Source organism: Muscardinus avellanarius, assembly GCF_963383645.1.
Source record: "Muscardinus avellanarius genome assembly, chromosome: 2".
Taxonomy (NCBI): domain Eukaryota; kingdom Metazoa; phylum Chordata; class Mammalia; order Rodentia; family Gliridae; genus Muscardinus; species Muscardinus avellanarius.
In genome coordinates, this window is record NC_137787.1 from 145,375,378 (window position 1) to 145,391,653 (window position 16,276).

At 43.5% G+C, this 16,276-nt stretch overlaps 1 pseudogene across 1 annotated transcript; it reads left to right on the top strand.

The window, feature by feature from the left end:
* The first annotated feature begins 14,109 nt into the window (after window positions 1-14,109).
* Window positions 14,110-14,971, top strand: LOC308279821 (large ribosomal subunit protein uL18-like; annotated as a pseudogene). Its single transcript has one exon. The product of its transcript is annotated as a large ribosomal subunit protein uL18-like (transcript).
* The last annotated feature ends 1,305 nt before the right edge of the window (window positions 14,972-16,276 follow it).

Below are 16,276 nucleotides of genomic sequence, written 5' to 3' on the forward strand. Positions count from 1 at the left end.
GCTGGGATTACAAGCGTGCGCCACCACGCCCGGCTCTATTATTATTCATTTTTTAGGTTTTGGTATTGGAGATTGAATCCGGGAGTGTTCTGCCTCTGAGCTGGATCCCTAGCCCTTTTTAATTTTTATCTTGAGACAGGATCTCTGAGTAGCCAGGCATGCCTTGAGCTTTCTGTTCTCCTGAGTAGCTAAGATTGCAGGTGCGTGTGCCACTGTGCCCAGGGCCAAAGAATCACTAAATGTCACCCTTGTATGTGTCTTTTTACTGACCTACCTTCATGATTTCTTTTTCCTGTGGAATGATTGAACCCAAGACCATTCTACCTCTGATCTATAACCCCAGTCCTTTTGTTTTGTTTTGTTTTGCCTTAAAACAGGGTCTCCCTAGGTTGCTGACAGTCTCACTTAAGTTGTTAACAATGGGGATTGAGCCTATATTGATTGCTAGTAAGAACTGTATTACTTGCTAATAAGAATAAGCTTTCATACTTAGGCAAAACAATAAAATTCTTTTCTCTACCTCTAAGCTGTCAGCCAAGAGCTCGGTCAGCTAAAAGTTAGCTGTTAGCCCAGCTAAACATGGAATATTAAAACAAACACTAAATATCACAGCAGTTTAAATTAAGGTTAAGAGAACCTATACTAATTACCAAGCACACAAGAGAATTATACCCCAAAGCCTCCATACTTTAAAGACAAGTTTTCAACATAATAAATACTTTCTAGCAGATAAAGATAAAAAAGGCTGAAAACTTCCCAAGGACATGGGTGGGTGGCACAGGCCTCGTCCGAAGTGGGCACATATCATGTGACCCCTGACCTTGTTAACCAAGTAAACACATCTTGCACATCTTGGTCATAAGTCTAACAAGAAACGCTAACACCATGCAGATGATTGGGGGGCCTGTGTGATCATTGGTGGGCCGGTGCCTGCGTTCAGTCAGGGGGAGGTAAAAAGACTATTGGCCGAGCAAGATGGGAAAAAGGAGACTATGAATCCTTATAAACACTGTTCTAATGTTCAAAACTTCAGTGACTTATTTTCAAGTCACTCCACTGCCCCTCAAAAGCAGTGCTTCCTGTCCTTTTTTCTTTCTGTCTTTGTAATAATAAAAAATTGCTAAGCCGAGCATGGTGGCGCAAGCTTGTAATCCCAGCATTTGGGAAGCTGAGACCAGAGGATCGCGGTTCGTGGACAGCCTCAGCTACTTAGTGAGGCCCTTTGCAACTCAGTGAGACCCGGCTTCAGAATAAAGAATAAAAATAGGGCAGGGGGTGTAGCTCGGAGGTAGAATACCCCTGGGTTCCATCCCCAGACCCGCAATAAATAAATAAATAAATAAATAAATAAATAAATGTTGCTTAAGTTTACAACAAAAGAGAATTCGGGCTATTCTTTTTCTAAAAATAGCTCAGAACAAGAACCCATGGCTACATCTCACACCGGTACAGTTTTGCTGTCCCACTGTAACAGTTTTTGCCACCAACGTGGGGCACCATAACAGGTAAGGCTGGACTTGAACCTGTAATCCTCCTGTCTCGACCTCCCAAGTGCTGAGATTGCAGGTATTCACCACCAGGCCTGGCTTACCTCCAGGATTTATATGGGTATTTCCTGCTTATAGCTCTCCTTTTATTATTATTTATGAGCCCTTTTATTTTATTTATTTCTTTTTTGTGGTACTGGGAATGAAATTCAGGGGCATTCTACCTCCGAGCTACCCCCTTTTTATTCTTTATTTTGGAACAGGGTCTCACTGAGTGCAAAGGGCCTCACTAAGTAGCTGAACTGCGATCCTCCCATCTCAGCCTCCCAAATGCTGGGATTACAAGCGTGCACCACCACGCCTGGCGTAGAAAACTTTTTGTCTAGTGTAAGCAAGATGCAAAAGTCGAACAGTAGTTGGTCTGTATGTCTCCTGTCTGTCTGTCTGTCTGTCTGTCTGTCTGTCTGTCTCTCTCTCTCTCTCTCTTGCAATTATGTGCTTTATCTTGCAGTTACAGCTGCTGACTGGAAGGTCCCAGCTGTGTTCTCCTTGGGAGGGTGTCTGGGAAAGAGATTTTAATCTTAGTCTCCAGGTTTCTAGCCAAAAGTTGTCTTCAGGGACAGTGTGGGCTCCTGCTTCAATATGGTTTCAGTCATAAATGCTCAACTTTGCCATCGTAGTCTCAAAGCATAAATGAATGAACAAAGCTACGCTACAATAAAACTTTTTTAAAAAATAATGAACCTAGCCGGACGTGGTACCGCTTGCTTGTAATCCCAGCATTGCAGAGACTGAGACAGGAGGATCGCGGTTCACAGACAGCCTCAGCTACTTAGGCCCTCCGCAACTTAGTAAGACCCTATTTCAAAATAAAGAATAAAAAATAGGGTAGGGGTTGTAGCTCGAAGGTTGAATGCCCCTGGGTTCAATCCCTATACCCTTAATAATAATAATAATAATAATAACAATAATGAACCTAGTCAGGTGTGGTGGTGCATGCCTGTAATCACAGTATTTAGGAGGCTGAGACAGGAGGATCCCAGATTGGAGGACAGCCTCAGCAAAAGTAGTGTGACTTGCATCAACCTAGTGAGATGCTGTTTCCAAATAAGAAATAAAATCAGGCTGAGGGTGCAGCTCAAAGGTAGACTGCCGTTGGGTTCAATCCCCAGCACCACACACACACACACACACACACACACACACACACACGATAGTAAAATGCAATAATATAAAATTTGGCTGGGCTGGTGGTACATGCTTATAATCCTAGTACTTGGGAGGCTGAGACAGGAGGATCATGAGTTTGAAGCCAGTGTCAGCAACTTAGTGAGACCCTGTTTCCAGATAAAAATTAAAATATTTCTGCAAGGTGTGATAACACATGCCTGTAATCTCAGTACTTGGGAGGCTGAGACAGGAGGATAGCAGGTTCAAGACCAGCCTCAGCAATTTAGTGAAGCATGCAGCAATTTAGTAATCCTCTGTTTCCAAATAAAAATAAAATAGGACTAAAATATAGTTCAGGGGTAGAATGCCTCTGGGTTCAATCCCCTGTATCACAAAAAATAAAATAAAATAAGTCTATGGGAATAGCTTGGAGATAGAATGCCCCCGGGTTCAATCCCCAACAACAAACATAAGCACACATACACCAAAACCAGGGACATAGAGACTAATACATCTCAAGAGAAAACGCTGACATTTCTGAATTTTTAATATTGTTGAGGTAATTCTACTCAAAAGGAAGAACAGGAGTCACGCATGCTGACCTGTGGTGGTGTTTACTCACTGAGGAGCAGTGACTTCGAGGACCGCCAGCTGTACCAAACGCTGGGCCACTGGGCTTCCACTGTGCTCTCAAGTGAGTTGGTAAATGGAAAATTGGCCACCAAAAAGAATTATTAATATATTAGAGAATATTACTACCTTTGTAATTATAGAATGACTGATCTCCTTGAGCCTTTGCACAATTATTAATGGACACCAAATAAGAAACTTCAGTCAGGCGTGGTGTCACACACCTGCAATCCCAGTACTTAGGATGTTGAAACAGGAGGATCGCATGTTCGAGGACAGTCTCAACAGGTAGTGAGACTCATCAGCCTAGAAAGACCCTGTTTCAAAATAAAATAAGACTGGAGGTAGAATCTTGGAGGTAGAATGGCCCTGGGTTGAATCCCCAGTACCACTACACACACACACACACACACACACACACACACACACACACACACTAAAGTAGGCTTGGGATGTAGCTCAGAGGTAGAATGTGCCTGGGTTCAATCCCCAGTACCCCCCGTATGTATACTTTACTTTCTTGTTATTCTAATTTTTTTAAACTTTCAAAAATTAAAAGTCTCTTCTACCTTTCAGATTCTCCTTTAGGAAACTAATACTTCTGGCTGTTGCTAGGATTAAAGACCTCACACCAACAGGCAGAACTGGAATGTTGTCTCTCCACTCATTAATTATCCATGGAATGAAATTAAACCTGACTCATCAGCTTGCTGGCTCTTGGCTGGAGGAGGGACGGACTGTGGGGACACGCATGCCGTGGACGTGGTGACTCAGCAGCACCACACGTGCAGCCACAGCACGCACCCAGGGTGGCCACGCTGCCCCCTCCTGAGTGGAGCCCCTGAGTGGACCCCGGATGGAAATGGGAGGAAATCTCACTACTGACAGTCCAAGAAGAAACAGAGAGGGACGGCCATGAAAACAAACAGCACCGTCCTCAGGCTTCATACTAAAGACTGTGGAACTGTGTTCCAACCGCCTGTGCTGCACAAAGCAGGTTGTCTTTTATTAACTCAAATGGGAAGGAAAACTAACAATGAGGTTGTTACGGTTTAGGGGGTGAGGGTTACCGTCTGGGGGAAACTGTCCCCAGGGATCTTTGTTAGACCCCTGGGAATAATTTCCCGAAAATTCCCCAAAGAAACAGAAAAACAGAAAAAAAAACAGAAAAACTGCAGGTTCTTGTCCTGAGCTAAGGGTAAATACACATTAGCCCAGACTCTGGCTGAAGATTTAAAGAAGTTTATTAAAAAGATAGAAATACAGAAGATAGTTACAGCCCCATGCCAGAATGGCATGGGGGGGGGCGTTCAAATGAATGCCCCACCAAAGATACAGCATGTGGATGGACTTTTTATACCCATGACCTCCATCTTGTATATGTAATTCTGATGTAGTAACCGTCCTTGTAAGGTACCTCCCCCAGCAAGGTGTGGTGAGGTGTCTCCTTTCACGACCCATCCTAGCTAGATTATCCAATTATTATTATGTAAACCTGTCTTTCTAATGAGGATGGGGAAGTCCTAGTTCCCCTCTCCTATAGACTTGCTAATTACCTTTAGCTATGTTAATTTACATTGGAATAATTGCCTGCTTCTAGGCAGAAACCAAGTCTTTTCACAGATTTGCCCCTTGCCCAATTTTTGGAATATATTAATAATCATAGCTTTCTCAAATCTTCCTAGGCCATTCCCAATACCGATACAGAGATGGTATTTCTTTTTTTTTCTTTTCTTTCTTTTTTTGGGGGGGGAGGCAGGTCTGGGGATAGAACCCTAGGAGGATTTAACCTCTGACCTATACCCCCTGTCCTATTTTTATTCTTTATTTTTTGAAACAGGGTCTCACCAAGTTGCAGAGGGCCTCACTAAGTAGCTGAGGCTATACGCAAACCACGATCCTCCAGTCTCAGCCTCCCGAATGCTGGGATTACAAGCGTGTGCCACCACGCCCAGCTTCTTTTTTTAACTTTTTGATTCTACTAACCCCAAGATTCCAGATTCCCTGAAAGAAACATTCATCTAATGGGATTTGCTGTAGCTACCATTTCTGGTTCCTAAACCTAAGAAAGTTGCTTGGAAAGGAGATGGTAGCATTTTTTTTGTTCTCTAAGGATGAATATTGGTACAGCATGATCACTTGAGCTCTTGGCCAGAAAATGCTTAAGCAATGCCATGTCTGGATGAGATCCCTTAACTTTGAAAGATTGTCTGCTGTCTGCTATTTTCTACAATTAGGAGGTATTATGCTATCAAAATGGTCTAGATACAATGTTCCGAAAAAAACATTCTTTTTTTTTTTGGTACTGAGGATGGAACCCATTGCCATTCTATCTCCAAGTTACACCCCCAGAACTTTTCATATTTGTTTGGAAACAGGGTCTCAGTTGGTGGCTGAGAGGCTGGCCTTGAACCTGGGATCCTCTTGCCTCAGGCTCCCAAGTACTGGATTCACCACACCCAGTCTATGTTGAAAATTTAATTTTAGCTTTGCTTTTGCTGCAGAAGAGCTTTTTTTGTTTGTTTGTTTGATTTACTTATTTGTTTATTCATTTGGTACTGGGAATTGAACCCCAGGGCATTCTACACTGGAGCCGCACCTCCAGACCTTTTTATTTTTATTTGAAACAGGGTCTTGGTAGGTTGCTAAGAGTCTCACTAAATTGCTGAGGCAGGTCTCCAACCTACAATTCTCCTGTTTCAGCCTCCCTTATAGGCAAGAACCACCACGCCCGGCTGGATGGAAGAGCTTTCTCTTGAAGAAATGGACAGGACCAGCAATTTAGACAAGGAAGGATATAAATCCGTGCAGAGCTCACAACACCTCAGGTCTTGTTGCTTTACAAATGGGTTTTGCAGAGACACCTTTAAGGTGCTATTGTGCTTTTCTGTGTATGATTTAATAAAACAGAAAACGGATGATGAAAAATACAAATTCACTTACAAGGACAGGAGGAGACTAGCACTTTATGGGTGGGTGGACTAGGTCAGGCTCTGTGAAAGCTAATTTTAATTATTTTTTGTTGTGAACTGGGCACCGTGGCACACACCTGTAATCCCAGTACTTGGGAGACTTAGCTAGGAGGATCACAGGTTTGAAGCCAGCCTCTGCAACTTAGCAAGGCTATTGGCAATTTAGTGAGACCTTGTTTTTTGGGTTTTTTTGTGGTACTGGGGATGGAACCCAGGGGCCTTCTATCTCCGGGCTACACTCCCAGACCTATTTTATATTTTATTTGGAAACAGGGTCTCTTAAGACAGCTGAGGCTGGCTTTGAACCTGCATAATCCTCCTGTCTCAGCCTCCCAAGCACGGGGATTACAAGTGTGCGCCACCACGCCTGGCTCTTGTTTCAAAGTAAAAAATAAAGCTGAGTGTGATGGTGCATGCTTGTAATCCCAGTACTTGGGAGGCTGAGAGAAGATAACTGCAGGTTCAAGGACAGCCTCGGCAAGTAGTGAGACTCTTATCAACCTAATGAGACCCTTAACAACCTAACGAGACCCTGTTTCAAACAAAATAAAAATACAATAGGGCTGGGAGTACAGCTCAGAGGTAGAATCCCCCTGGGTTCAATCCCCAGTACAAGAAACAAATAAAATAGGGCTAGGAGTGTAGATCGGATTTCAATCCATAGTACCATACACAGAAAAAAAATTATTGTGATAAATGATCTATAATATATCATTTGCCCTTTAGACACTTTAAGTATACAGTTCAGTGGCACTAAGTACATTCCCAGTGTTGTGCAACTGTCACCGCCAGCCATTCCCAGAACTTTTCAGTATCCCCAAAGAGACGTTTGTTGTTGTCTAGTATGCCTGATTTCACTCCTCACAAGTGCCCTGAAAGTCAACTCCATTTTCCAGGTGAGAAAAGCGGAGGCTCAGGTCACGTGGCTGGTATGTGGCAGAGCTTCTGCGCACTGTGCTCCCCTCCCCCAGCTCACCAAGGAAAGGATCTGCATTCTCTGAACAGCATTGCCTTCTATAGACAAGCAAAAGTGCCTGCTGTACTTTGGATTTGGACTCTTCCCCGGCAGTCTATATGTTAGAGGCTTAGTCCTCTTCTTGACACTTTTGGGAAGTGGTGGAACCTTTAAGAGGTGAGGCTTCAGCCTGGTGCACCCTTGTAATCCCAGCAGCTGGGAGGCTGAGACAGGAGCATCGAGGTTCTCAGACTGCCTCAGGTACTTAGTGAGGCCCTTCTCAATTCAATGAGACCCTGTTTCAAAAATAAAAAGAGACCCTGTTTCAAAATAAAGAATAAAAAATAGGGCTGGGGGTGTAGCTAGGAGGTACAATGCCTCTGAGTTCCATCCCCAGTACCTCAAAATAATTGATGATGATGATGATGATGATGATAATAATAATAATAGTTATTTTTATTATTATTATTATTATTATTATTATTATTAATAGAACTGGGGGTGTAGCTCGAAGGCAGAATGCTCCTGGGTTCAATTCCCAGTACCACAGAAGGAAAAAAAAAAGGTGGGGCCTGGTGGGAGAGCTTCTGGTTACTGGCTGTGTCCTCCAAGGGGATGTTGGACTCCAGCCCTTCCTCGTGTCTCTTTGCATCCTCACCAGAGGTGAGCAGCCTCGCTCCACGGCATTCTTCGCGCCAAGCCTCACTACCGGCGCCAAGCCTCACTACCGGCACCAAAGCCCTGGGCCAGCAACCAGGCACTGAAACCGCCAAACCCTGCAGAAGTTTACTTTGTGAGCCCAAAGAAACTCTTCTCTCCCTTCTCTCTCCCCCCACCTCTCTATTTTTAGTTTTTGGTACTGTGGTACTGGGGATTGAATTTAGGGGCATTCTACTTCTGAGCTCCACCTCCATCCACCCCCCCCCCCCGCTCCTCCTCCTCCTCCTCCTCCTCCTCCTCCTCCTCCTCCTCCTCCTCCTTCTTCTCCTTCTCCTTCTCCTTCTCCTTCTTCTTCTTCTTCTTCTTCTTCTTCTTCTTCTTCTTCTTCTTCTTCTTCTTCTTCTTCTCGGTACTGGGGATTGAACCCAGGGACATTCTACTACGGAGCCACACCCCCAGCCCTATTTTTTATTCTTTATTTTGAAACAAGGTCTCACTAAGTTTCAGAGGAACTAAGTGGCTGAGACTGGCTTCGAACCTGCGATCCTCCTGTCTCAGCCTCCCAAGTACTGGGATTACAAGTGTGTGCCACAAGACTAGGCTTCCTATCACTTTTATTTTGCAACAAGATCTCACTAAGCTACTGAGAGTTTTGCTTGCTGAGGCTATCCTTGAACCCGTGATCCTCCTTGTCTTAGCCTCCCAAGTACTAAGATTACAGGCATGGGCCACCCAGCCTGGCTTTGTAAGTTGATGATCTCAAGTTTTGTTCCACTAATGGAAAGCAAACTAACATAGTCTCTTAGCAACTGCAAATGCAAACAGGTGTCAAAAAGGATAAGTGTCATTGCAGATGTGACTGAACTCACTATGCCCAACTCAGCAGCTGGCCCCAGTGTGCTCTCAACTCCCGTCGCCACCCGAGGCACACAGTGAGCAGGTTCACGGCCACCTGGTGCAGATTTAGCAACACCATGACCACTGCCATAGGCCACACAGTCACCCAGAGCCGCCTCCATAAGCACAGGCCCAGAGTGGGCCAGGGACGCCCACTTCATCCCACATGGATTCTTATTCAAACCCTAGTGGAAAGCCGGGCGTGGTGGCGCACACTTGTAATCCCAGCGCTTGGACGCTGACACAGGAGGATCGCACAGGTTCGAAGCCAGCCTCAGCTACTTAGTGAGGCTCTCAGCAATTTAGTGAGATCCTGTAATGTATAAAAGGTCTGGGAGTATAGCCCGGAGGTAGAAAAACCCCTGGGTTCCACCCCCAGTACCACTAAAAATCAATCAAACAAACATAAAACCTATTTAGTTGGCATGCCAAATTTCCGTTCTTTTCTTTTTGGTGCTAGATATTAAACCCGAGGCCTCATGCATGCTAAGTACAAGCTCTTCTACTGAGCTTTATCCCCAGTCCAGTGTAAAGTTTCTTGAGGAATAGCACTAGGGAGTACCTCTTCTAACTTCAAAAGGATACCCTATACGGGATCAAATAACATACTCTGTTGTCGGAACCTTCCTTTCCCATGGCTTCTTTTTCTTACCTGTTTTGGGAAATCTGGAAGGACAGTCACTAGCCCAGCCCTTTCCTCTCCCTTTTCTCCTCTGGGCGGCTGGTCAGGCACGCTTTCCTCTATGCGGTAAGATTTACAGACACGTCTGCCTCACTGGGGGTAAGTATTATAAAGTATTAGGAAAAGCCGGGCGTGGTGGCGCACGCTTGTAATCCCAGCATTCGGGAGGCTGAGACCTGGAGGATCGCGGTTCGCGGACAGCCTCAGCTACTTAGTGAGGCCCTCTGCAACTCAGTGAGACCCGGTTTCAAAATAAAGAATAAAAAATAGGGCAGGGGGTATAGCTCGGGGGTCAAAAGCCCCTGGGTTCCATCCCCAGACCCGCAAAAAAAAAAAAAAAAAAAAAAGTATTAGGAAGTCACTTGTCCACAGAATCTCTGACCTCCAGCTGGCCTTGGTCAGCAATAAGGTGACATTTTGGTCTCAACGAGTCCTTACGTGTGTGTGTGTGTGTGTGTGTGTGTGTGTGTGTGTGAGAGAGAGAGAGAGAGAGAGAGAGAGAGAGAGAGAGAGAGCGAGCGCACACATGCACATGTGTTTTACTGAGGATTGAACCCAGGGCAATTCTACCTCAAAGCCACACCCCCATCCCTTTTTATTTATCTACTTTTTGAAGCAGGGTCTTACTAGGTTGCTGAGAGGCTCACAACGTTGCTGAGGCTGGCCTCGAACATGTGATCCTCCTATCTCAGCCTCCCTAGAACTGGGATTACAGGTGTGTGCCACCATGCCTGGCTTCACTCTTATACCTTAATTGCTTCAGAATTCAGGTGACAAATGCCAGGCGTGGTGGCGCACGCTTGTAATCCCCGTGCTTGGGAGGCAGAGACAGGAGGATCATGCAGGTTCGAAGCCAGCCGCACGCAGTAGCTTAGGAGACCCTGTTTCCAAATGTAAAAATAGGTCTGGGAGTGTAGCCCGAAGGTAGAAGGGCTTCCAGGAACTCCAGTACCACAAAAAGGAGGAGGAGGAGGAGGAGGAGGAGGAGGAAGAGGAGGAGGAGGAGGAAGAAGAGGAGGAGGAGGAGGAAGAAGAAGAAGAATTATTCAGGTGACAAAGAGGGCCAGCACTGTGACCCTCAAAGACCCCAATGTTGTCACATGGGTAAGTGTTAGCGACTTACTTTAGATCTCTGCTACAAAGACCATCACTAAGGTAATATAAAAGCCATAAACTCTGTGCATCGTCTTTGGAAACTTGTAATGTACTGTAAAGAATGAATTGGTGTTTGGGTGACTTTTGTCTGGGTGAGGTCTTTTCTTCTCACAAAGCTGATCACACTACACTATAGTTCACACATTCCATCTCCTGTCCCTTTCACTTAACCTTCAGGGCAAGGACATTGTCTCTTTGGTGTTGTGCATCAACTGATTAGCAGGGAGCCTGGCACATGGTACTTGCTGCCTACATATTTGCTGAATGAATTAATAAAAAATTCACTCCACCAGGTTTCGTGTGTGTGTGTGTGTGTGTGTGTGTGTGTGTGTGTGTGTTTGCTGGGGTTGAACCCAGGCATCCTGCATGCTAGGCAAATGCTAAACTATCCTCCCCCGCCTACCCCACCCCCCTAATTTCACTGGATTCTTCTTATCAAAAGTTCTGGGTGAGACCCAATTTGGGTCCCACCTCTACTGACTGCGCAGGTCTTGGTGGCACCTCGTTTGCCACTGTCTTTATGTGTAAGTGGCTTCTTCGTGTTGTCCTATGTGAAGTTTGGCTTTGCACCGATTACCTCATTAAGTTTTGAAAGAAGCTCTGGTATATAGAAATCTAAAAGCGGTTACTAACAATGTTTCAAGCAAGGCAGGGTATAAGAAAAAGAAACTCAAACTCTTCAAATTATGTTATCTCTAATTCCCACCCCAGTGTGCTCTTTATTTGAAGGAGTGGAAGGTAAAAGATAAGCTATCTTCCTCCTGCAGCAAGTTGGCAGCATTTCTCCATCCCTTCTTCACTACTCCCCAAGAAGCACTTGGGCATTTTTAGCAGAATAACTTAGGGTTCAATTTTTCAGATCAAAATCATGCTATTTCACCCACATATTGTGCACACAGACACACACATAGCCCCTATGCTCCTGAAGCCATCGGGAAAACATTACCTCCCACCATGCCACTTACATATGGAATTTCCTTAGTTCTTCTTGTGTAGATATGCTTCTTATATCTTCAGTGTGTGTGTGTGTGTGTGTGTGTGTGTGTGTGTGTGTGTGTGTGTGTTTTGTGGTACTGGGGATTGAACTTGTAGACATTCTACTTCTTAACTATACTCCCAGCCCTATTTTATTTTTGAGACAAGGTCTCACTAGGCTGATGAACCTTCAATCTTTCTGTCTGTGTTTTTCTTATAAATTGTCTATACATAATATATATACTTCCCAGCCCTGATGCTGGTGCATGCTTGTAGTCCCAGTACTTGGCAGGCTAAGACAGAAGGATCACCAGGTTTGCAGCCAGCTTCAGCAACTTATGAGGCTCCCCCACAACTTAGTGAGATCATGTTTTGTTTTCTTTTGTTTGTGGTACTGGAGATGGAACCCAGGGGCATTCTACCTCCAAAATAGGGCCAGGGGTGTGTCTCAGAGGTAGAATACCCTTGGGTTCAATCCCCAGTAACACACACACACACACACACACACACACACACACACACACACATCACATAGATATATAGATATGTATGTATTTCTATACATTACTCACATTATTGTGTTTGGTATCGATGAGAAAAAGTATATTTTATAAATTAAATGTGCAAACATCATTGGGGTCAATATTCAAGCATTGAAATCAGTGCCAAAATTCCCCTCATCCACTCTTTCTTCCCTGGCCCAGAGTTAGACAAAGTTAGCAGTTTGATGTAAGTTCTTCTTGAGTTCTATACACTCTTGCAAATATATATGTCTACAGCAATATATTGCTTTTATTGTGTGTGCCTGTTTGTTAATTGAAGGGAAATTATACAAATTGTGCTTCTCTCTCTCTCTTTCTGTGTGTGTGTGTGTGTGTGTGTGTGTGTGTTTGTGTGTGTGTGTGTGTGTTAATAGGAATTTAACCCAGGGTGTTCTACCTCTGAGCTACTCCCACCCCTATTTCATTTTTTATTTATTTATTTTTGTGTGTGTGGTACTGGGTATGGAACCCAGGGGTCTTCTATCTCCGGGCTACATCCCAGACCTATTTTATATTTTATTTGGAAACAGGGTCTCTTAAGCCAGAGCGGCTGGCTTCGAACCTGCATGATCCTCCTGTCTCAGCCTCCCAAGAGCAGGGATTACAAGTGTGCGCCACCACGCCTGGCTCCACCCCTATTTTATTTTGAAACAAGTTCTCATTAAGTCACTGAGGGCCTTGTTAAGTTGCTGAGGCTGGCCTCTAACCTGCAATCCTATCTCAGCCTCCAAAGTACTGGGATTACAGATGTACACCACCACACTTGGCTTGCGCCTTGCTTTTTTGACTTTATGATATGTCTTCAAGCACTTCTCCTGCTCCAAAAGAAGGGCTCTTTTCTATGTTAATTTATCCAAACACATCTTCTGTTCTTCCATCTTTATTTTTCAGACAATGGCACAGCAAAAAAAATCCAAGTTAAACTGGCCGTGGTGGCGCACACTTGTAATCCCAGCATTTGGGAGGCTGAGACCAGAGGATCGCGGTTCGTGGACAGCCTCAGCTACTTAGTGAGGCCCTCTGCAACTCAGTGAGACCTGGTTTCAAAATAAAGAATAAAAAATAGGGCAGGGGGTATAGCTCGGAGGTAAAATGCCCCTAGGTTCCATCCCCAGAGCCACACACACACACACACACACACACACACACACACACACAAAATCCAAGTTGTAGGTCATAAAGGCATTAAAATCTGATTACACAGGCATAAGTATCTCATAATGTTGCTGTGCTGGGATATGGTGGTAACCTTATATTACTTGCTCTAATTAGTTTGGGTCTGAAGCTCATTCATATAACAGTTATTTACTGCTCCAGATATTGAGGACACAGTTGTAAGCAAAAAGACAGTCTCTACCTCTGTGGCACTTAAGTTGTCTTGAAAGGAGACAGACAATAAAATACTAAAAATAGCATGTTGGTTAATGATAAGTTATACAAAGAAAAATCAGGGATAATAGAAGAATAGGGATTTATAAAAGGAAGCCAGATATTATAATTTTGTTGTTTTCTCTTTTCTAAGAATGGAATTTTAAACATACTGGTCAAGCATGGTGGTGCACCATAGTCATGGTGGTGCACACCTGTAATCCCAGTACTTGGAAGGCTGAAACAGGAGGATGACAGGTTCAAGGATAACCTCAGCAAATAGTGAGACTCTCATCAACCTAGCAAAACCCTGTTTCAAACATAAAAATAAGCCGGGTGTGGTGGTGCACGCTTGAAATCCCAGCACTCAGGAGGCTGAGACAGGAGGATCGCAGTTTGCCAACAGCCTCAGTTACTACTGAGTGAGGCCCTTTGCAACTCAGTGAGACCCTGTTTCAAAATGAAGAATAAAAAATAGGGCTTGGGTGTAGCTCAAAGGTAGAATGCCTCTGTGTTCCATCCTCAGTACCACAAAAAAAAATTTTTAAAAACCAAAATAAAAATAATGCAGGTTTGTGTTGAACCGTGGATGCGGGTCTCTATTACATTACACAGGATGGAATATGTTAAAGTTGTCAATAACAAGGCCTATTTAAGAGGCATCAAGTGAAATTTAGAAGACAAGAAGGTAAAACTGATTACTATGCTCAGAAATGCGTGTGATCCAGGACAAAAACAAGTACAACATGCCCCTAAACAGGCTGATAGTTCGTGTAGCCAACAGAGGTATCATTTGTCAGATTGTGTATGCCCGCATAGAAGGGGATATGATAGTCTGTGCTGCATATGCACATGAACTACCAGAACACACTGTGAAAACTGGCCTAACAAATTATGCAGCAGCATACCATGCTGGCCTGCTGCTGGCCCGCAGGCTTCTCAATAGATTTGGCATGAATAAGACCTATGAAGGCCAAGGGGAGGTGACTGGACATGAGTACAATGTGGAAAGCATTGATGGTCAACCGTGTGCCTTCACCTGCTTTGGGATGCAGGCCTTGCCAAAACTACACCTGGCAGTAAAGTGTATGGGTCCCTGAAGGGAGCTGTAGATGGAGGCCTGTGTCCACCACAGCACCAAACAATTCCCTGGTATGATTCTGAAAGCAAAGAGTTCAGTGCTAAGGTACATCGGAAGCACATCATGGGTCAGAATGTTGTAGATTTTATGTGTTATCCAACGAAAGAATTTAAAGATATTTACAAGAAACAGTTTTCTCAGTACATAAAGAATGTTACTGCAGACATGGAGGAGAAGTATAAGACAGCTCATTCTGCTATATGAGAGAACCCAGTCTACAAGAAGACCAAGAAAGAAGTTAAAAAAGAAGAGGTGGAATCATTCCAAAATGTCTCTTGCCCTGAAGAAAGATCAGGTAGCTCAAAAGAAGACAAGCTTCCTCAGAGCTCAGGAGTAGGCTGCAGAGAGCTAAATCAAATAAAATGTTGTATGAAGACTTTTCAGATAAAAGCAATAAACTTATTGACCAAGCAGAAAAATAAAATAGGGCTGGGGGTGTAACTCAGAGGTAGAATGCCCCTGGGTCTGACCCCCCAGTACCCACCACACACACACACACACACACACACACAGAGAGAGAGAGAGAGAGAGAGAGAGAGAGAGAGAGAGAGAATAAAATAAAATAATATGGTAGTCATTGATGTCACATGGAAAAGGTGACAAGTTGAGCCAAGTCTATGCCTTTTATTCCTTTCATTTCCATACACAGTTGGCAGATCCCTTTCAGAAAGAGAAAAAAAGTTAGGTGTGTGCAGCAATTTCTTTCTCCCCATCCAGTCCTCCACAATTGGCTCACCCTCCAAAATCTGACAGCTGAGCGATTTCCTGCTCAGAGGAACGAGCCACTTCCCTCAGCCAATACACAGCAGATCAGATGCACACTCGGCAGGTTTTCTCCTTCTGGCTCCCTCTATTAGTCACTTGCACTTTTATTTTTTTATTTTTATTATTTTTTTCTTTTTTTTTTTATTGGTGCACTGTATTCATACATCATAGTAGGATACATACTTTTGTAGACATACATGCACACTTTTCCCAGTCAGCCCCCACCCAATCCCCACCCCATTCTCTCCCTATCCCTCCCTCCCATGCTTGGCTTAGTAGTTGACATCTAGTATTATGGCAATTTATCTAAAATTAAAAATGATAATCTCACATAACAGTTTCATTTGTCTGATACCAAGCTTTTGATGACTTAAAGATAACATTTCAATATTTCTTTTTGCTTTCTTTCTTACTAGAGAATATTTTTTTCTATTTTTTAGGTGAATCTATCATATATTTATGTATTTATTTTTCAGAAAAAAATCTATCCTAATATGGAATATGGAGTCTTGGTACCCAAAACGATCTTGAAAAAGAACAAAGCTAGAAGATATATATTTTCTGATTTCAAACCATATAAAGCTACAATAATTGAAACAGTGTAGTACTATTCTAAAGGCAGATATATAAACCATTGGAGTTAAATAAAAGCCTAGAGCTAAATACTTCCCTATATTGTCAAGTTATTTTTGACAAGGTTTCCACGAACATTTGGTGGTGGAAATGATAATCTTTTAACTAAATATTGTTAAAAAATAATAATTACATGGAAAAGAATAAAATTGGACCCTTACCTAATCCCATATACAAATATTAACTCAAAATAGATAATAGACCTAAATATAAATCTTAAGACTATAAACTTTTAGGAGAAAAT